This window comes from Rattus norvegicus, chromosome 6 (genome assembly GCF_036323735.1).
Source record: "Rattus norvegicus strain BN/NHsdMcwi chromosome 6, GRCr8, whole genome shotgun sequence".
NCBI lineage: Eukaryota > Metazoa > Chordata > Mammalia > Rodentia > Muridae > Rattus > Rattus norvegicus.
In genome coordinates, this window is record NC_086024.1 from 29,082,033 (window position 1) to 29,105,508 (window position 23,476).

Genomic DNA, 23,476 nt, shown 5'->3' on the forward strand with positions numbered 1-23,476 from the left:
ATTAAGAGAGAGAATGAAATCAAGGACAATACTTAATGTTGACCTTTGGCCTACACCCACACAGAAATGCTCACATACCCACAACTCCCCCACCCACCCACATCTCATAATACCTTAGGTAAGTGGGATTTTGTGTTGGGCTGCAGTTCTAGCTACCTTAGGTTATATGCAACCAACCAACAGGCTGCAGGTTGTCCGAGTCTGCTAGTACCAGTTTGGAGAAACTAGACACACACAGCTTTACTCAGCTAACTACAGACAAGCCCAGGAATGCCCCTATGTGGTTGCCCGTATACTTATTGGAGACCCCCTTGGAAAGAGTAATCAGAGGGAGAGGGAGAGGGAGACCGGCCACCAACACACTCTGTGCTTCAGCAGCAGCCTCTCCCTGCCTCTGCTTGTCACTCAGATGAGGATAATATTACTATAATGGTTCCATGAAGGGAAGGCATCTGCCGTGCCTTCTTTAAGCTCCAGAGGCCTAGGGTGTCTCAGATACATGACCTTGGTTCTGCATGGAGACTGGCTGTTGACCTCTGGCCTCCTGTTCATCTCTGGCTGTTACCATGTAAAGCTTGTCCAGGAAGCAAGTTGAAGGATCAGACCTCAGAGAGGAAGAGCTAGTGGCTAAGTCAGGGAGATAAGAAGAAGTAACACAGGAGCGAAGACTCCAGATCAGACATAAAACCCTCAGCAGCTTCTTCAGAAACTTCAAGGGGTCCCCTATGGTGTCTCCTCAAAATGCTCTTAGAGCTCATCTTGACAAGTGAGTGGCAGGCCTGGTGGACAGGACCAAGTGACAATGCACTTTGAGTAAATAATCAGTTCCGGGGACTGGAGAGATGGCTCAGTGGTTAGTAGCACTGACTGCTCTTCCAGAGGTCCTGAGTTCAACTCCCAGCACCCACAGGGTGGCTCACAACCATCTGTAATGGGATCTGATGCCCTCTTCTGGTGTGTCTGAAGATAGATACAGTATAGTCACATACATAAAATAAAATAATCAGTTCCGGCTTCGTGCTCTACAATCTTTGCCTTTCGGCTTCATCTGATGAATCAAGACCCTACCAGCCCACTCCACTCCACCAGAAACTTATCTTGAGCCAAACTTCCCAAAATCCAAAGGAATCCAATATTAATTCCGAAGTGAGTATATGTCTTCCTGTTCTCTCTTGTGAAGGGAGACTGTATTCTTGAATCCACAATTGTGTTTCAGAGGCAAAGAAAAAAAAATAGTGCTATATAGTTAGTCACTGTAGGGGTCACCGTGGGGAGGCTAGGTGTTTCCCCTTGATTCTTTTTTTTTCTCTTTCTTTTCATGCTCTCTTCCAGGAGCTGGGATGGCAGGCATGCACCTCCACACTTGGTTCATGTTTCGTTCTTGCATAGAACCCACCATTCAGGCATTTGATAAACTTGAGATGCATGAGTGATGCTTGAATCAGAGTCATCACTGTCACCAAAAGCACCAGTCTGCCTCGATGTTTCCATTTTCCATCATCTAACTCATTTCATAAACTAAAAGCTCATATACCAACAGGCACACTTCAGTGGGCAAATTATCCCAGAATGAAATCACTCACACAACTGCTACCAAGATCAAAGTATGGGACGTTCCAGCATCTAGGATTCTGTCCTGTACTCCCCTTCACCGTTATAGCCCTTAAGGAGAGTCATTATTTGGCTGTTCTCACTATAAAGTTGTTCTAATTTTAAATTTTCACATAAATCCATGTAAATAAACATGAACATTGTTTTTACATTTACTTATATATAGATTATATTCATAGATATAAGGATATATAGATATTAAATATAGACAGTGTGTGTGTGTGTGTGTGTGTGTGTGTGTGTGTGTGTGTGTGTGTGTGTGTGTGTATGTGCCACATATGTGTAAGTGCCCACAGAGGCCAGAAAAGGGGAAATTGGATCCCATGGAGCTGTAGTTACAAGTGGTTCTCAGCCACCCTACATGGGTGTTGGGAGCTGGACTCAGATCCTCTGAAAGGGCAGCAACCTCTATAAACTACCAAGCCATCCCTCACTCTTTAACAATTTTTGTGAGAGATTTCCATTCGATCGCATGTTGTTTGTATTTTGTTGCAGAATATCCCATTGTATAAAATACTACAATTTGTCTGGTGAATTGGTTTTTTCTGAGCATGTTTGGTGTACTTATTTGGGATATTTGCATGGAAGGACAAACAGGAAAATATCTATTTAGTCATCTTTATAAATTATTTCTAAGGAGTCTGTCAAAATGATTGGGCCAGCTGGTGCTTCCTGTGGCATCACACTGAGAATGCGTCTCTTCTGGCAATAAAGGTTAATGGGAGAGCACTTACCTGACATATAAAAAGCCTTGGGTTCAATGAGAGAGAGAGAGAGAGAGAGAGAGAGAGAGAGAGAGGCGGGGGGAAGGAAGGGAGGAAGGGAGGAAGAAAAAGGGAAAAGTGTGACACATATATAGAACCAGAGAGAGAGAGAGAGAGAGAGAGAATGAAGGAGAGAGGGAAGGGGGGAAAAAGAGAGGGAGGGAGGGAGGGAGGGAGGGAGGGAGGGAGGGAGGGAGGGAGGGAGGGAAAGAATTAATGGATTTTATAGGCTTACGTGTAAAATAGTTTTTCCTTGTGGTTTTGATCTACCATTCCCAGGTGAATAATGTTCTGGGACTCCTCACCTTTGTACTGTGCAATTCTTTTGTAAAACAGATTTTCACCATTTGCTAAAGGTGTTTTTATATTTCTCTTATTGATGCTATGGGTTCCTCACACGTCTGGACAAAAGTCCAATTCCAGATGCTTGCACTGTAGATGTTGCACATGTTTTTTCCTTGGCGGCCGCTTGTCCTGGTTTGCTGTCGTTTGTTGTCGTTTGAACTTCCCAGTGTGTCTCACATGGTTGGTGGCCTCTCTAAGAAACCTCTCTGTCATACATGAATTCTCTCATGTTAGTTTCTGGAAGGATTATTGCTGTTCCTTCCACACTCGGGTCCACAGTTCCCTGATGCTCAGACTAGAGAGGCCCCAGTGACACAGCACAGTGTTGGAAAGATGATCCTGTCCCCACTGGGTGCTGTGAGGAGGTGGTGACGAATGTGGCTTTCTTTACGGCTTCAATTCAGTAGGTGGCTCTTGTCTGTATTTATAACGAATCCTCTGTCTTAATTAATGTAGCTTTATAATATGTCTTGACATCTGGTTCTGTCACTACACAAAATTCATTCATCTTCAAGACTGTCTCTGCCATGCATAGCCTTTGCATTTATGTATATATTTTTGTAATTACCATATAAATTATGTTAAAAAAAAACTCTGCTGGGCTCTTTCTTTGGACCGTATTATACACACATTAATTGGGAGAAGTGGCTCTCCTCAGTTCTGAGTCTCTGGGTTTCTCAGCACAGGATTCATACAGCACGTCACAGATCTAGACTCCTTCACTCCTCGCAGTGATATTTTGTGGGTTTTTTTAGGTTTTTGCTCATATTTTCGGTAGACTTATTTATGTATGTTATTATTTTCTAAAAGTTATTTATTTTTTCACAGTACACACCTTTTTATTTCATAAGTAACGGGGGAATAAGAACACAAAGATTTATGCAGGGTTTTCTTTACAACTCCTCTCTATGCAATAGATGTATCATATTGAAGTTTTCAAATAGTAAGTGGAAATATTATCTTAAAATGTAATTGTACTGGATCATATAAAACCATCATGGTTTTCCTATGATGTTACACAGTAGAAAGTTGTGAAAATTAGTTGCCAAATGTGTTTTTCCTTTGTGACTCACATTGAAAGTACATATTTCTTTGGTATGGGTTTACTGTAACTCAAAGATCATACTAGACTGTTAATGACTTTATTGATTCTAAAAGCTGATAGATTCCTTTGGACTTTCTATTCTGTTCGTTTTATGTTTCTTTTCCAAATGCTATTTCTTTTCTTCTTTCCTTAGCTAACTACTGGGCAAGGACAGGGTTGGGTGTACATACGTGGTAATTGTTAGCACTTCCATCCCACTCCATAGATAGCTTTGACTATTGTAGTGGTAGGGCTTGCAAGGATCACACACACACACACACACACGCATGCACAGATACATGCACATGCACACACACACACACACACACACGCATGCACAGATACATGCACATGCACACACACACATGCACAGACACATGCACATGCACACACACGCATGCACAGATACATGCACATGCACACACACACACGCATGCACAGATACATGCACATGCACACACACACACGCATGCACAGATACATGCACATGCACACACACACGCATGCACAGTTACATGCACATGCACACACACACACACGCATGCACAGATACATGCGCACACACACACACACACACACACACACACATTATATAATGTGAGCTGGGAATCTGGACAGAGTATGATAGAGAAAGCTTGTCCAGGTTCACAATGTGTGTACCCTCCACTGTACAACTTGAAGTAGACAGGGGTCATTTGGGAACAGGTTCACTCACCGCAGGAGATTCATCCCAACTATTTCCTAGTGGTCCCTCACCTTGGACCTCTCTGTAATCCTTCTAGATAGGTTAATTCGGGCATTTTTTTAATCCACAATTTTTTAATAGATTTCTTGTCTGTTTCCTTGACTATATCCTTATATGAATGTATAAAACATAATGATCTTATTTTGTGTGTGCTATTTCTTTTTTGTTTTTTTTTGTTTTTTTTTTTTTTGGAGCTGGGGATCGAACCCAGGGCCTTGCGCTTCCTAGGCAAGCGCTCTACCACTGAGCTAAATCCCCAACCCGTGTGTGCTATTTCTAGTACTCACAGTTTTCCGTCTTGTCTGTCCTGCTAGCCTTTGTTCTCAAAGTTGTACAACATCAATCAACATAGAAAATCTTATTTAATGCTTTCTCTTAAGACTGGGAATTAGATTTACTGACTCTTTAAATACATGGACCTTACGTTCCGGATAATTTTCCTGTTATTTTCTTGAAATCTTGGTTTTCAACCACATGGGCCTACTTCCAGGTAAGACTATATTGAATTCTATAAACTATGGACGGTGGTCTTCCCAGAGAAGCTATGCTTTCTTCTGATCCCGTGATGAGTGAGTGACACATGACTGTGGAGCCTCAGTGAAAGATTGGAGGGAAAGAGAAACTTATGGGAACCTAGTGGGGAGTAGAACATTGCTGAGATGGTTGGCAAGACAGGACCCAAACGCTCTAAGCCCCTGGACACTCAGTGCAGAAAAGGACAATGTTTTTAATAGAGCCAGAAAGGGGACCAGCATTGGGAAAGAGTAAGGAGAAGTTTGGTTGTCATGGAGACGGAGAGTATGTAAAAGCATAGAAGGACTAAGTAAGCCCAGTAGCTCTACATTTCTGACAGAGAAGAAATTGAGCACAGGTCTCAACGTTAAAGTGAGATAACCTACTCAGAGTATCGGGGTAATATAAACTGTAATATCTGAAACCCACCTGCTGCTTTACTATTGGATCCACTGGTTCTTCCCCAGGAGCTGTCACATCTGGGGCTCTGCATTGAGAATCTATCTGGCACAAGACAATAGCTATCGATCACTGATAGCACTAATCCTTTAAGTTGGTCTGATGTATACGCCGATGTGGCCTGGGTCAGAGCACCCATCGCTACATTACCTCATTGACCAGTTATCTGCTCCTTCACTCAGGTTTGACAGCAGGAGCGGCTTCCTGACGAGAATCATACATGCTCATTTCTACCCCATAGGGCCTCACTAGGACTGGCAGCTTCTGAGCCACATGGATGCCTGACATCATCCTAACACAAATGGTGCTTTGTTTCATGCCAACTCTATCAGAGGCAGGAACTTGTCATTTAAAAGAATAGCATTCAGACATTTCTGTTCATGAACTTATATTGTGCTCATTTCTCCTGCAAGCAAATGTCCTACTCTGGGTCTCATGACCCCTGTCACCCCTGTGTGCTTAGCATTGGTCTAGGGCAGCAGGCCTTACAGTTTTCCATCTCCTTTCCAATCCTAAGAAGAATTACTGAGGATCCCAGAGAGTTTTGCCAATGTGAGTCATGGCTATTGGTTTTGTTATACTAGATGTTAAATTGAGAAAGTTTGAAGCATATCCATTTATTTACAAATAGTAACAAATCTCTTATAGAATATGCTCATGTGGATGACATGTTTTAATGAAAACCAGTCATGTGTACCCAAACTAAAACAAACTTAGAATGTCAACTTGTTCATTTTTTTAGAAATTCCCTAATGTCTGGCCAAATAGAAGTTATAGAGCTTCTGGAAAATTCTACTATATATTTTTGCAAGAATGTATATTAAAGGGTCAATTGATGTCTTGGTGGAAATATCTATGACCTTGAAGAAGCCCTGACAGGCTCTCTGAACTCCTACATGTCCCACACTTTGGGAAGCACTGCTCCAGCTGGACTTGGAAGTTTTAAACCAGAAAGAACATGGAGATATCGAGGCACATCTTTTCAGTCAGACTTCTAGCTTCTTGATCCAGAGTTAACAGCCTCTTTCCAATGGTATCATTGTAAAGAGACAGCAATACTTAAGTTTAAAAAAAAAAAAGATCAGTTGGCTCATGTAACTGAAAAACCTGCGTGTTTGTTCATTCCCTTTACACTTAGTTCTGGCTCCTTATTTCAGGAGGATTTTAGGTCGTCATGGGAGGAAAGGCATGTCTGAATTCATGTCATGTGTCATGACACATGTTCCTCCACGGTGGAGGACGGGACACAGATGTGTAGAGGTGGGTGTACAGTTTGAAGGCTCACCTGCTGGGGCCTTCTGCTGCCAACTCTGCCTCATCTCTTACAGATTCCAGAGTCTCCTAAAATAGTGCCATCAGCCAGGGGCCAAATAGTTAAAACATTGGTCTCTGTGAGACACTCAGGTTCAAAACATACACCCTAAACTTGTGAAATGGAGTTCATGGTCTTCCATACCATGGGGCTCAAGAATTCCCTAAGTTATGCGCCAAAGAATGTGTTTCACTGTCATATGCCCAAGGCTTCAACAGCATATAGTATCTGTCACATGCATACATAGTAAGTATGTGATATTTTACATAGATACCTTGTAAGCATGTGATATATTTTACATAGATACATATTAAGTATGTGATGTATTTTATATAGACACATTGTAAGCATGTGATATATGTTATATAGATATATAGTAAGTATGTAATATATTTTACATAGAAACATAGTAAGAATGTGATATATCTTAAATTAACTATATGTTAGTTACTATTAAGAGGCCTCTGTTGCCATTCTTCTACTCTTTCTTCTATAAGAACCTCTTTTTAGACTCTTTATAGAACTATGGTTCTTAGAAGCTCATTAAGTGTGGCTCTCGTCGTGTACAACCCCAGAGGTAGGGGTAGGAGGTCCACCAGCATCCATGTCATCTGCTAAAAGAAAAGTAAGCATCCCATCTTGGTTCATGGGCACAGATAACTCAGTATTGTATGGGAGGGCAATGAGTGCTACCAGGCTTAGACACTGAGAGGGAGAATCTGTTCACAGCTCTACAAGAGTCTAGTTAAATGGAGATGTGAAACCCTTCCCCCAAAAGATAAGAGCGTTGATCACCACACATCACACAAAATTATAGATGTCCACTAAAGCCGTCACAATAACCTATCAAAAATGACTATCCAATCAAGTGTAAACTCACATTATATTATAAAATATACGGTCTAGTGGCTTCAGTAATCCAAACAGAGAGGAGCTGTCTGCAAGCCAAGCATCGAGTGACTGACTTGTGATTAATTGATAAAGTTTTGGGGGGAGGGGTGAGCCTCAGAACAAACATGTAAAAACGTGTTTCATAACAATACAACAAAGTAGATGGCCTGGAGCAAAGTTGTATCAAAAGAAAGAAAACAGTGCCCTAAGGCAAATGGAATCATAGGTACAAATAGAGAAAAATAGTAGAGGATCTCTTTAATGACTCCACACAGTAGAAGTTAAGTGTTCATCACAAACATTGTGTGAGTTTTCTAAAATGAGACTTCGAAATAGATTTGTGCCGTGACCCATATTGACATTTCTTTGAAAATTGCACAGACATTTATGAGATATGTTAGGAACTTATTGTCCCAAATAAAGTGTGTTGAGCATCTGAGTGTGTGCATGGTGAATGTATGTCATGATATGTGTATGACTGTGTTATAAGTGTGTATAAGAGTGTGTATAAGAGTGTGTGTGTATATGTGTGTGAGAGAGAGATTATGCACTTGTGTGACTGTGTGCTTGTATATGACTGTGTGCCTGCATATGCACATGAATGTGTGTGACGTCATGAGTGTCTATGTGTATGTATGAGTGAGTGTGTATGTGTCATTGTATGTGTATATGAATATGAGTGTGTTTATGTGTGCCATTGTGAGTATATGTATATATGATGGTGTGTGTTTTGTTGTGAACTGTGAGAGACAACGGATAGTTGAAACTATCATGTCAATACGTAATCACTTTGGGGAGATAATTTTCCCCAGGTCTGTGGCAGTGTCTGCTTAGATTCCTAGAGAAGAAGAAAGAACAATGTCCACATAATGTCCAGGAGACTCAGAATCATAGAATTACTAATTACTAAAGATTTGTTTTCTAATTAAATTATAAATTCACCTGTAAGTTGTCATCTCTCTCTCTCTTTCTCTCATTCTAAGGCTGTTAGTATTCATTTTCAATGTCTTACGATCTACATTTAACTAATATTACTTCATACATAGTAATGGGATCCTAGTATTAGTACATTTCCTATCTCTCCCAGCCTTGGTCTTTCTGCCGTCATATATTTTTAATTTTACATGAGACCCATAATATACTACATGGCCACTATTTTTGCTTTAAGCAGTCAAGCCTTTTTAATGAATTTTTAAATGAGACAAAATTATATTTTTAATATTTACTTAGGTATTTTCCATTAGTAACATATTCCATTCCTTTGTGGAGACCCCGATATCTATCTGGAATATTTTTCTTCTCTCTGAAGAACTTCCTTCTCCATTTCTTAGAATGAAAGTTTCTGTAAGTTTTCTATTTCTCACGAAACCCTTTTTTTTATTATTTTAAAGGATATATCGATGCATATAGAATCTGAACTTGGTATTTTCCCTTAGTTCTCCATCTCCACTGCTTCCTGCTTGCGTGGTTTCTGGCATTCTGCTGCTCCGCCCATGTTTCTTATTTATCTCACTTCTTTGAACACTTTAATATCCCTTTCCTTATCTTAAATCGATTTTATAGGATTCAACCTCTGTTTTTAGTTTTTTTCCTGATTTATAGTTTTCAACAAATTTATAAATTTCTGTTATTTTTTTCAGACAGCTATCCCATTTCTGAGACTCCAGTTGCACGTATTGTGGATCACATTGTTTAGTATTAATGGTGGAATGCTATTAGGTTTTCGGTCCTTTTCCCTCCAGCTGCAGGTAGAATAGTTTCCATTACTCTGTCTTCAGATCTGATCATTTCCCCTGCAGCAAAATTTCTCAACAATGATATAATGAGCATCCAGAGTTAGATAACGTGTTTGTCAGGGGAACGGTTTTGTCGACATTCAGAGGTTTAGATGGTGTCTCCACCTGCTAGAGGCCAACCGTAACTTTTTCCCAGTAGTTACGACAAAAATCACACGCAAACATTACCAAATGTCTATTGGATCTTTGTAAGTCTTTTATTTCTACCTTGATAAGTTTGTATCTTCCGGTATACACAGATCAACAAAGAACAATATGCGGGCTATTTAATCTTATACTTCTTCATATGAATAAACTGTTGTTTGAACTATGCCATTCGCCAGTAAGTTACTGTGTCTGCTTCCGTTACTATAACAGAAGAACTAAGTTGCTGAAAACAATGCAAAATCCCTAAAATATTTATATATTTTTACTCTACCTCTTTGTAGAACCACATCGCTGATGCTGATACAATTCTGTTGACTATATTTAAAGGAATTATAATAGGCATCTTAGGACAGTGTTCTAGTAATTCTCATATCTCTATCACTTCTTGTTCTGTTTCCAGACAGATTGTTTCTCTGATTTGATGTCAGATCTTCAAATGCCTGGTAATTTCTGGTTGGTTACTAGATCCCACGGTTTTATATATAGGAACTAGCTTTCTGCTATGTTCTCATAAAGTGCTGACTTCATTCTGACATGCTGAGTGACTCGCTTTTAAGTGTACTGTGCCAGGTTTGCAGTAGGTCTTTAATCTGTGACTGATTTAACCCTACCACTCTTAAAGTGTGACTCTCACAATAGCTCACTGAACGACCCCTCAACTAATAGGTCTGTCTGCTCTCTTACTAGCTGGGGTGCAGATTACTCAGAGCCTTGACTGTAATAACTTAAGCTCAGGAGAACACTTCAGGCTACTCCTCTGCAGAGCTGTCTTCCTCCCGAGACATCTACGAGAGGTGGATCCACTATACCCACACTTTATTTTCATTATAATGTCGCCTAGAAATTCCTCCCAGACACTAATTTAGGAAAATTTTAAGGCTCACTTTTATTTTTGTCCTTTTAAGAGCTAAGGCCCTACTTAATTGCTGTCCAATGGCTTAACCTTTGTAAGTTACATAGATGTCCAGTTCTCTAGTGTTTATCAGGAGATAAGTCCCTCTAGCTTTTGATCCCCGTGGGGCGATCTAGAAGCTTCCATGAGGATCTTCTAATGAATTAGGCGGCAGATGGCTTTCACAATCAGTAATAACTGATGAACGAAGAGGCAGTGAGTTTGAGGGAGAGCAGGGAGGGGTGAGTGAGAGGGATCGGCAGGGGAAGAGGGAAGGCAGGAACTTTCGTAATTAAATTACAATCTCAAAAGTATAGAAAACAAATATACCTTCTACTGTGCATCCTTTCACAGCGGACATTACTTTCCCTACTATTTTGAGTAATGGCGCATCTGAAATATATCAGCCTGCTGCAGGAATCATTCCACAACAAGGAAGCAAATAATAATTATTATTATTATTAATTCTTTGGATATTCCAGGTGGATAAGAGAAATGGACATCTAAATTATCCTCTGAAAATCAACCTAAGGTCTGAAGCAAATAAAATTATCACTCATTGCATGCTTTGGGTTTATTATGGCTAGCATGTTAGTTTTAGGTCAGATTTATGGCAGAGAATGTCATGCTTATAATGTTATATGACTACTTCGTTTCTACACCAGGCCCAAATGTGCTATAATATGTTCAGTCTATTTATTCCCATTTATAGGACTTGGTTCATAATTTTACTATTTCAAATGATATTATATTTTGCGTTTGTGCCTTGTTACTGGCTATAGTTATAATTAATTGGATCCTAAGTTTTGGGCTAAGAGCACAGCCCTTTTTATGAAATAATTCCCACAGGGAAATAGGAATCATTTTATAATGATTTGCTTTTATAACAGTGTTTTTTTAGGGACATATTGTGGCATACAGTAGCCATTCCTTTTAAAAGGCTCTAGTTCATCTCTTATATGTCCTCCCCATATGGCTCGTGTTAGGCCTTGAGGCCTGAGCTCGGGCATATGCTAAGAACAATGATCAACTGTTGTATCCTTTCTGTTGGCTCTGCCTTCCACAAAAGAAGAAAACAGTAGAGCACAATGTTCTTTTCATCAGTCATTAGAGCATTGTCTTTAAATTCTATCTCATAAGAAAGCCAAATTTGAAAAGTAGACTAGCAAGAGTTCTTCTAGTTGACGAAAGAGAAGAGTCCCTGACCCCTACTCACGGTCTTCCAGCTTTCCTGCATGCCAGTCACCACAGCCCTTATTACCAGATCGGACTCAGCATCTGGAGGCAGCCAGTCTGAGTCTAATTCCAGGACCATCAGCTGCTTGCTGGAAAAAATTGACCAGGGCACATAACTCTTTGAGACTGTCTTCTGCAAAACCACGAAGGGTTTTAGTGATTACACTTCTCTGTCGGTTATGAATGCTGTTAAAGCCTAAATAATAGTGATTGAGATAAAAGAAACTTTTTTCTTGATTCAAAACAACTGCAAGGGGCTAGAGAAGGCTTGGTTATGAGCACTGGCTGTTCTCCCAGAGGACTTGGGTTTGAGTCTCAGGATGTTCTAACCTCATGGCAGCTCACAACCATCTGTAACTCTAGTTCCATGGAAAATGGTACCCTCCTCCAGGCAAAACACCCACCCATATGAAAATAAAAGTTATTTGTTTTTGAAAGTTCAGAGTTGGGGGTATAGCTCAGTGGCACACCACTCACATATACAACACCCTGAGTTCAATCCCCAACAACCCAGAAAAAATGAAATAAATACTTTTAAAAGCTTAAGTGTTTACAGTTGTTGAAGTATTTTTCTTTTTCCAAAGGTTTGCTACTTGGGTAAATGTCAGCCCTTTTTATCTGCTTTGGTTATATGCTTCTCCAGTGAGGGTTCCACTGATAGGATAACAAACAAAAGCAAGTTGTAAAGGAGAGGGTTTATTTACCTCACAGCTTCTAGTCCATCATGATGGAAGTCAGAATAGGAACTCAAGCAGGACAGGAACCTGGAGGCAGTCACCCAAGCAGAGGCCATGGAGGAGCACTGCTTACTGGCTTGCTGCTCATGGCTTGTTCAGCTTGCTTTTTTATACAATTCACAACCATCTGCCCAGAGCTGACACCACCCACAGTGGACTGGACCCTTCCACGTTAAACATGAATAAAGAAAATGCACTAGACTCACCTAAAAGCAATCTGAGGGAGGCAATCTCTAAAGTGAGGTTCATCTTCCCAGGTAACTCTAATCTGTGTCAAGTTTTTTGCTTGTTTGTTCGTTTTTTTGTTGTTGTCTTTATTTTTAAGTACAAAACAAACCATGAGGCAATACAACATACACTAGCTTAAATGTGCTATAACATATTGAATATATTTCTTCTTTCTGCCATTCCATATTGGCCACTTTCCGTGTTTACCATTTAGTAATTTTATTCACTCATATGTACTGTTTCAAAGTTGTTACAAGATAGCAATTCCAGAAAGGATGCCCAAGAGTTCCCACCTCCAGAAATTTAACTAGGAACTTCTGAAATTTTTTTTTCCTTTTTTTTTTCCGGAGCTGGGGACCGAACCCAGGGCCTTACACTTGCTAGGCAAGCGCTCTACCACTGAGCTAAATCCCCAACCTGGAACTTCTGAAATGTTAAAGGAAATTGTCTTCCTACACCATTTGTTTTGTATCATATTAGCTGACCATGGCCAACTTTAGCCAAAATGTTGTTAAAGAAATCATTTTGGACCAGTCAGCAGTTTTTTTCTTCTTCTTCTTCTAAGGATGAGGTAGGAACTCATGCTTTTAAGAGTATGGGATCTCTAGCTACCCCCACCCCAAACGTATCAGAATAGTGTTATTGGAAGTCTGGAAACATCGGGTGAGTTTGGCTGGCTCTGTGACTGTTCACATCCCTGCTGAGGGATGACTGTTACATGCCTCAGGTATGAGTGTTTGTGAAGGAATTGGAGCCTTTATCCTGAAAGCTTGTTAGGAGGGAGTAAGGAGTGAATAAAGGAGAAAGTTCTAATAGAGAATAAGAATGGACTTCATGGGGCTGAAGACATGGCTCAGTGGTTAAGAGAAGTGCATATTGTTCTCCCAGAGAATGAGAGTTCAATCCCCATCACTCTCAACAGGTGGCTCACAACCACCTTAACTCCAGCCCCAGGGGCAATGACAACTCTAGCCTCTGAGAGCACCTGCACTTATGTGCACATCCTCCCCATAAAGGCACACATGCGTGCAACTGAGAATGATAAAATAATGTTCAAAAAGAACGGCATCGGTGACAATTAAAATCTGAACTCCCAATGTCTCCTTTGGGAGGTTTCGCAGATGCTCGTGATTTTAGACAGAAGTTCACACCTATCAAAAATGAAATTATGGTGAGTTCCCAGAACTTATATTTGGAGGCATTTTCTAAGTGACTCTCCTTTCCATCAAAATGGAAAACCATAGCTTCTCGTGACTGGTGATAATTCAGTGAGGTAGAGCTGGTATTCTGGGGTGATGTGCAGCTTCAGTGGATACTTTATTCCTTGAGAGGAGGGATGCTAATAAAAGAAGATGGCCGAGTAGTAACTGTACTTTCAGTTTAGCACAGGCTCTCATACAATGTAAGCAGTCAGTACTGTTGGCAACTTTTATTATTATTGACGATTTTCTCCAGCACCAGGAGGCCCCGACCTTAATGGATGCTTCAGCTATGGTTCAGTTGTTTGGTCACAATCTGTGAAATGAAGTCACTGTCACCCACGTCTGCTTGCAGAAGACACTACTGAAGTCTCCCAGCTCAGTCTGCCAGGAACAGTATGCTTTTTCCAATGCATTCTGGAGGTCAAGGAAAATTTCATGCCTCAAGATTGTTTCAAAGGCATTTGCAAGATTGATACAGTATCTATAAAGGATATAGAGTTCCTTGGAAGAAAACAGCAAATTCAAGAAGCAGTGGTTTGTGGTTCTCCTTATCCCGGCATGTTGGGAAGGACACATGATAAATGACTCCACCGTTAACAGAATGCTTAAAATTCCTGTGTCAGATAACAGCATAGCATGTGTGAAGTTAAGTACTGGAAGTGATTGAGCAGATGTTTTCCTGGGATAATTTAAAACAAATTAATCAAATTATTGATGATAATAATTAATTAATCAATTATTGATTACCAGGCTGCTTCTGGACATCAAATGCATAGATAGATAGATAGATAGATAGATAGATAGATAGATAGATAGATAGATAGATAGAGCATTATATGTATATATTTAGACATAATCTAAGCTGTGAGTGTACGTGTCTGTGTGTGTGCACACATGCACACACATGTGTGTGCATACATAAACATTGTGAGAACCAACATCCAATGTGGTTATGGGCTTTAAAATTAAGTTTTCTACGAGCAAAGCATACTGCTAGGTTTCCACACAGGCTTTTGGTGAGAGGAGCATATGAGAGCTTATCAAACTTACACTATTAAAAAAAATACCTTAGCAATACTCAGAGTTTCTGGTTGGGCAGGGAGAAAGTGCATGAAAGTTTTTCTTTTTAATTTTGGACATGGCCTCATTAATCTTTGGTTCTGTATCCTATCTGTAAGACTGGGACTATAAAACCAACTTCAAAGAATTATTATGGAGGTCGAATGAAATAAAGTTCCTAAAGTTCCCAAAGTCTGACATACGACATGCCATCAATAACTCACTTACTTTTAGTTTTGCTTTTGTTTCCTTCTGTACTCAGATATGATGGGTTCACAGCAGTTATTTGCATCCAATCTTACCATTGCATAGTGTTTAAAATATCTTCTATCTGAGAAAGAATCTGGAAATTGACCTGGTTCCAGCCTGACTAGACATAAGACCTTGAGTCCTAATTTTCTTTCTATTCCTGTGACAAGCACCATGACCCAAAACAATGTAGAGAGGTCAGGGCAGGGACTCAAGGTAGGATCCTAAAGGTAGAAACTGAAGCAGAGACCATGGAGGAATGCTGTTTATTTGGCTTCCTCTCTATGTCTTGCTTAGCCTGCCTTGTACAACCCTGGACTACTTACCCAGCCCCTGGATGGCAATATCCATGGTGAGCAAGGCTTTCCCACACCAATCATTAATCAGGAAAATGTCTCAGAGACTTGCCTACAGACCAGTCTGTTGGAGGTATTTTCTTGACTGGGGTTCCCTCTTCCTTAATGACCCTAGCTGTGTCAAGTTGACAAAAATGTAACCAACAAAAACTGGGCTCTTTGGAAGAGTTCTCTAGGCTGTCCATATGCAGAGACCACTGAAACACTGAAAGCAAGGATTTAGAAAAGCATTCTGGAACTCTTTTGTAGAAGCCGGCTTCCAATCAATTACAGAGCTCCTCCACACTCCTCTAGCATACCCTTCTGACTTGCTTCTGAAGGTCAACTGGGTATAGGTAGGCAGATGGGGCAGAAACACCATCCAGCCATATGAGTAGGACTATAGCTCTAACACTTTAATTAAGCTTCATGTTCAAATGTTTGTTGAGCTAAAGACTATGTAGATAAAGCACGCTACTGTTCTTAGGTTATGAAATATGACAGAGAGAAACAAGCAAATACTTATTGTGCCCCTGTCTTAGAGGATCCATTCAAGCTCACATTATCACAGACAAGAAAACATGAAGGAGACAGAGTATAATATAACCTCCAAGGAACCAACCCTAGATCTACTATGTCTATCTAACCTGCATCTTACCACCTGCCCTATGCTCACTCAGAGTGGAGTCTTTGTTCATCTCTAAAACCTCATGAATGGGGTCTGAACATCTATGTTTCTCTCAGCATTCTTTTATCTTTCAAGCTCCCACTAAACAAGCCCATTAGGCTTGTTGTCAGCACTCAATAGCTTTCCCAGTCCAAACTTCCTAAGTTTCCACAAAATAGTCCAACAGCATAAAAGCTACACTGTCAAGTTTGTCATAGCAACAATCCCACTTCCTCCATACCAGTGTTCTAGTTTCATGTGTGTTGCTGTGGTAAACTATTCCGTCAACCAGCAATTTAGAGCGTACAGTTTCAGATTACAGTCCACAGCTGTGAGGAAGTCAAGACAGCAACTTGGAACAACTAGTTATATCACAGCCATCCATAGTCAGGACAAGAGAGAAATTGATGTGTGAATGCTCATATTCTTGCTTGTGTTCACCATTCTTAATCAACAGGATATGTATTCCTGCCTAGGGAATTGTGCTGCCTGCAGTGGGCTAGGTCTTTCCACATCAAGTAATTTAAGACAATCTCCTACAAACTGCCCACAGACCAACATATTATGGGCAATTCCTCACCAAGGTTCTCTTTCCAGATGATTCTAAGTTGTGTTGTGTTGATGAAAATAACCACCACACCCTCCTACCAAGAGATTAATCTGTTGATTAAGTCAGCCCCCATGAGCTAATTGTCTCTGAATATGCCTCCATGGACTCACCACAAGAGCTATGATGCATGCAGTATTTCTTAATGTAATCAAGTTGACAATCAAAATTAACCATCATAGTTTAATTACCTTTAACTTTCAATCCACAAACTTTCTCCCATCTTCCCTTGTCTGAAGAGAAATTTGTGGCAATTATACTTTTAACATTTTTGAAACTTCCAGAACTTCCTACAAATACTTCCCTTTGCATTTCTACCAGCATTGCATGAAGGTTCCAATCTTCCTACATCCTACCAAACTTTATTATTTTCTTGATGCTGTTGCTGGAGACTAACTGTCCTAATAGGTATATACTGTATCCTTGTTTATAAGTGAGGAATCTGGGGTTTGAAAATGTGATGGGTTGTAGTAGAACACTGACCGAAACATGATGGTGGAAGAAATTCCTACACTCCAATGTCACAGTCTATCACTTGAAGAGAGAACCAAGAGCTCAAGGCAAGAAGATAGAATCAAGAACTGAAGCACAGACCATGGATAGACTTTGTTAAATGGCTTGATTCCTGGCTCTTGTTCAGCTACTTTTTACATAGAGCCCAGACCCACTTGCCTAGGGATGGTACCACCCACAGTGGCCTGAGACCTTGAAGAATTAGCAATCCCATAGACCAATCGACAAAGAAATAATTCCTCTGTTGAGAGCCCTTCTTCATAGGTGTATTAAATTGACAACTGAATTTAACTTTAATTTAGTTTAATTGAACCATGATACTCTCCCCTTTGTCAACTTTGACACACAAACATAACCTTTTCTTTCTTGATTCCCTCCCCCTGCCAAGGATCTTATATTTATATCATAATACAAAACACAATGTAACTTTAAAGCCTCAAATTCTTTACTAATTCCAATGGCTTAACATTTCAAACTCTCTTTAGGATATTAAGTCTTTTAACCATGGGCTCCTGTAAAATCATTTTTAAAAGTCGAATACTGTATTATTCCTAGAGGGGAAAAAACCAGAGCATAAAAACAATGACACTTAAGCAAAATCAAAGTTTAACATTGTAACTAAAATCCTGTAGCTGAACGTCTGAGTTCTGTAACTCACTTAAAATCTTCTGGGTCTTAAAGTCCTTGGGTAGCTCTACTTCTCCAGCTCTGCTCTCTACAGCATACAAGCCTGTCTCAAAGACTCAGGCTGCCTCCATTTCATAGATGCCTTTGTCTTTGGCAGTCATCCCACAGTTCTAGCATCTCCTATGAGAGTTCACTTCAATGATACTTTTCTCCTGTTATTCAACACTAATTTTTCTTTTACCCACCTAACCAGCATTGGTTGTCTCAGTAAAGCAAACACTGGAGTAGTGCTGTCCTGTTACTCAGAGCAGACTGTTTGACCCAAGCTGAATAGAAACTACAGATTCTTAATTCAAAATATCAAGAGTCATGATGAAATCTTTAAGGAACTCTCAAACTTCAGTCTGGAACTTTACGCCCATCGTCTACGTTACCATTTTCTGCATTTCATTAGGCTCTGAGCATTCAATGGCTTTTTCAGCTCAAAGTTTCACAGTCTTCCAAAGTCCCTCCCAAAACAAGATGATCAGGCCTATTACAGCAATGCCTCACTTCTGGAACCAACTTCAGTTTTAGTTTGTTTCTATATTGCTGTGGTTGGACACCAACTAGAAAACAACTTGTAAAAGTAAAGGGTTTATTGTAGCTTACACTTCCAGGTCATAGGCCATCATTGAAAGAAAGCAGAGCAGAAGCTCGAGGCAGGAAGTAAGGCAGAGATCATGGAGGAATTTGATTACTGGCTTTCCCTCCTTTATCAATCAGCTCCCCCCACGGACATTTCACATAGGCCAGTCCTACAAAGACGAAAGCCTTAGTTGTCACTCTTCCTATCAGGTAGCTATGACCATGGGTAAAAACTCGACATCAATTTGTTTATGAGTTTCTTCTTGCATCACCACAGTTCCAGGGACACGGGGACACTGGAAGAATCACGTTGCAGGAAACCTGTTTAAGAAAGGAACGCCTTCACGCCCATTCTCATTTCTAAGAGTCAGCCAAGGATAGGAAAGCCATTCTCGCCAAATCATTGCCTGGTCAAGAGCACAGCTCAGAACTTTACATTCTATAATTATGAGTAGAATCTCTAGATTCCAGTTTCTCTGCCATCTCTTGGCCATTCGCGTGGTTTGTAGAGCTTTTCTTTCTTGTATCCATATGTAGGTCCTCCCTGGGGCCATTGTGTGTGCTCACTTGTGCATCCAGTTAGATTGCTTTGATGGCAAAGCTAACAAAACACTCTTATTTGAAACGTGGCAGTGAAAGAGAGGCATGGACAGAAATAGAAGCAATAAAAGCAAAGAGAACAAAAAGGGGAGGGGGCTGGCAGGCTAATACAACTGGGATGGCACATATTTCAGACCAAAGAATATGCTATATCTGTCCATGGCAAATAGGAAAACAGCAATCTCCAAATAGGAGGCCAGACTTAGCACCCACCATGGGCCATTACTGAAGTATCAGAAGGGTTTTATGTGCCATTATCTGACAGGTCACACAGCTAAGACTCAAAAGAGGCGAATGCCCTGACTGACCCCACAACAATGAAACGTGATAGTTCGTGATCTGGTGACAATCCCCCTTGAGTTTTTGCATGCTGCTCTAGCCAGTCACCCCGCTTCAGCCCCTTTCATGGAAGATCATGACCACAGCCACGAATAAGCAGAGCCAATGCAGATGTCTATTGGCAGCATGTAAGATGGGTCAAAGAAATGTGGCGTTAAATCAGTTACTTCAAAGGCCACTTTACAAGTGCTTCAGATGACTCACAGTGCAGTCTGGGGTCCTTGTTTCATGTCTTTGGTGCTGTGTAAGTTAGGACCAGTGTTTTGACTTCCCTGAATCTCAGTTTCCTAATCTATAAAGTATGAATTAACCTAACCTTACATAGTTTATATTGTAAATAACTAACAACGTAAGTAAGCAGGAAATGCGCACGTACTGAGCATTTGATATTTGGCATTAAGATATTATTTACTATAAATAATTTTTTCTGTTCCATACTAGAGAGATAGCCAAAGATTGAGCCCTGCTGGCGGCTTAGTATTTGGAGGACAGCAGATAATTTTAAAGGTCTTGAAGGTGAAAGACAGTTCACTTCCTTAGGTCATCCAGGATGGATTGCGTTTCAGTGAACTACCCAGTTCCCCAGTCTGAGGCTGGAGCCCTTCAGCAAGCCTCTGCATTGTTCTGGTCAGCAGCCAATGGTGGAAATCAGAAGCTGGATGATGCTCTTTGGAGAAGCAGTGCGTGTGTGAACGAAGCCATTGTGTTTGATTCAAGTTAGGAGCTCCTTAAATGTAATCAAACATTTAGGATATGTCTTGAGTGCTGGGTTTTGGAGAGCAAAGGACAAATAATTTGCATCCTTGGTGGGGTCAGAGCTGCCATGTCTTTGTGGTCTCATCTGGGTTATCTAAAATGCTCCTCTTATTAAACTGAGATCCTGATGTGGGACAAGACCACAGAAGCAAGATGGCCTCAGTGCTGTAGATCAAGATGACACACGGTGTCAAAGTGTGTGATGTCTGAAGTTGTTACCAGGCCTAAGATGTACTTGATGACAACTGACAAAGTCATTGGTTTGATGGGTTTCTCTTCCCTGGCAAAGTTGCTGTTTTCCTTTTTATAATTAACCTGCTTTATGAGGGGAAGTGTTTTAAGGCTACCCAATACCTTGCTTCTTACGTTTATCTCCTTGTTTTATTACATGAAGGTTGCGTGTGGAGGGGGGGAGGATTCTTCCTCACTTGTGAAATTTACCTTTAATTAGAGTTAGACTCTAAGGTGATATCATAAAATAGATTTTAGTTAATGAGAGTGTTCTACAGGTGGTGTCAGAAGTAGAGTGGGCAAAGGGAGAAGTGTCCCTTAGAAGACACATCAGGAAAGCTTTCTCTAAAAGGGTGACATTTGAGATGAGACCTGAATGACAAAAAAAAAAAAAAAAAAAGAAAAAAAAGCTGGAGCGATATCTGAGAGAAAAGTGTTCCCCATGAAGCGCACTGCAAGAGCAGAAGCAGCGAAGCCTGAGTGAGCAAGGCATATTTGAGGCAAGGAAATCAGTCAGGCAGAGCTGACATGAAGTGAATAAGGGCAAACTGGCAACAGATAAGGATGCAGAGCATGGGGAGCCCCCAGCAGGTGAACTCCACAGGGAGGACAAGGAACCACAAAGTCTTTCCTGCAACTTCTTCCTCTAGCTGTGTCCTCTATCTGTCCTGCCCAATAGGCTAGTCACTAGCTGTGACTGCTACTTTACTAGGAATTTGGATTCAGATCAAGTTGTGTTTTAAAATTCACACCCTTAAGCTATAATCTCAAGCCACTGGTAGTCACTCTGGCTAATGGCTACCCTGTGGACCATCAGAGCTACAAACCTATCCATCACAGCAGGAAGTCCCTTAGTCATAGCTGTCGGGCATATCATCTGCAGGCCACACAAGCCCTTCCTTGTATTAGTTTCTATGTGAGATATACAAAGAAGTGAGTTATGACCCTTAGTCCCAGTAACTTCAAGATTAGTGATTCAATGTGTGAGTTAGTGCCATTCTAGGCAGCAAGCGTTAAGAGTCATGGCCGCTATGATAGAAGGGGGCTACCTAGATGAGGCAAGGGAATCAGAAACACTGGGGAAACAGGAGTCTCTTTTTCAAATGGTGTGGTGGAAAAGGTGAGCTTTCACACACAGAAGATAAAAGTGGGTCTCTGTCACGCACTCTGCCTGAAAATCAATTCCAAAAGCAGAATGTAAGACTTGAAACTACTAGAGGGAAACATGGGGAAATACTTCAAGGCACGCGGTGTAGGCAGATGGGTCTAAAATGGACTTGGGAACCGAGAGTGGATTAGATGGAATGACATGAAAGTAGGAAACCATGCACAGCAAAGGTCTTCAATGTGAAACATTAAAATATTGGGGAAATCTTTGAGAACTATGTATCAGTGAGGGGTTCGTATCTAGCAGATATAAGGAATCCCCCAAACACTAAGTCATCTAATCAATAAATCAGGCTGTTGAACTAAACAGACAGTTCTCAAAAGAAGAAATCCAATACTCTAGAAATACTGATGAAATGCAAAGTCAAACTGCTTTCAGATTTAATCTCAGTTATAAGAGCGACTGACACTACCTAGAAAACAGATAACAACAAGTTCTGGCAAAGATTCAGAGAAATCGGAACCCTTATATGGAAGTCAATATGGAGGGTCCTCACAGATCTAAAACCACGAAACTATAGGAACAACAATGTTACCCTTGTGCACATATTCTGCACATCCATTTTTATTGCTTTTTTTATAGCCTAGAAATAGAACCAGCCTAGATAGCCATCAACAGATGACTGGATAAAGAAAACAACCAATGGGATTCTATTGCAGCCTTGAAGAGAAATAAAATACAACATTTGCAGGAATATGAATAGAACTAGAAATCTTTATATTAAACAACACAAGCCAGACTCAGAAAGGCAAAAACTACATATTTTCTCTCACTGAAGAGTTTTCTTTTTAAGATCTTTATGTATCTATGTACAGGTCACAAAGCCAGAAAGGGGATCATGGAAGAGTAAGAAGAAATCTCGTGGAAGATGGGCCATGGAGAGAAAACAGAGTGTACATGCTTAGAGGGGGGGTAAGGGAGAGATTCCCTGGGAGCTTGTACCAGAGAGAGCACGAGGAAACAGAATGGATGTCACATACACATGAAGATGCTATGGTGGGGCCCATTTCTCTGGGTGCTAAACCAAAAGGTTAATTTTTAAAAATCATAAATTAAGAGAAAGAAAATGAACCATTGTCAGGCCCCGGGGGTGGGGGGGAAGTGCCTTAGGCATCGGATGACTCATCTGACAATTATATCAAAAAGGCTCTGTGGTCACGTGTGCTCAGCTGTGAGAGTAGGGTGGTGCAGTTTCTCTGAATCAAGAGGAAAAAGTTGTGCCTGATGAAAAGCTGAGTCTGAGCTGAGGCTTTGCAGGCAGCCAGCACACGATGAAACTGGCAAACAGTCTAGATTACCTGGATCTGGCTGTGTGACGGGGAGCGTGAGAGAGATACTAGCAGACACAGCGCGAAGGGCCTTGGAGCCAAGATGAAAACTTTTATCCTTATCCGAGAGGTGGATGTCGTGGGGGTTTACCAAAGGCATCACGTTATCAGAGCTGTGCTTTCAGGAAGGCTTGGTGAGTCTGCACTGCGCGAGGGGACATTGCGTCTGGGGTGCAAATAGAAGAAGGGGTGAGAGATCCGTGTGCACTGGGCAGGGAGAATGAGGTCTATTTGCAATGGGGCAGGTTCCCAGGCTGTTCCTGTTTCAGGATATATTTTTCTAAAATCCAAGCTGCTTGGAATATACCATTCCAAATTAGCCTGGAGAGGCTGAGGGCATGGTTCCATGGGCAGACTGTTTACCTGGCGTGTCTGAGCTTCTGGTTCAATCCCCAAGTGGTAGCCAGA

The 23,476-nt window shown here is 40.9% G+C and overlaps 1 protein-coding gene across 3 annotated transcripts in view; it reads left to right on the top strand.

The window, feature by feature from the left end:
* Positions 1 to 23,476, top strand: part of Alk (ALK receptor tyrosine kinase) — a 719,891-nt gene that overhangs the window by 450,602 nt on the left and 245,813 nt on the right. The window contains exon 1 of one of the 3 annotated variants that reach the window (XM_039111819.2): positions 11,122 to 23,202. The exons of the other annotated variants lie outside the window; for them this stretch is intronic. The gene's annotated coding sequence lies outside the window, so the exon portion shown is untranslated. Of the gene's footprint in view, positions 1 to 11,121; positions 23,203 to 23,476 lie in introns of those variants that run through there. 3 annotated transcript variants of the gene reach the window in all.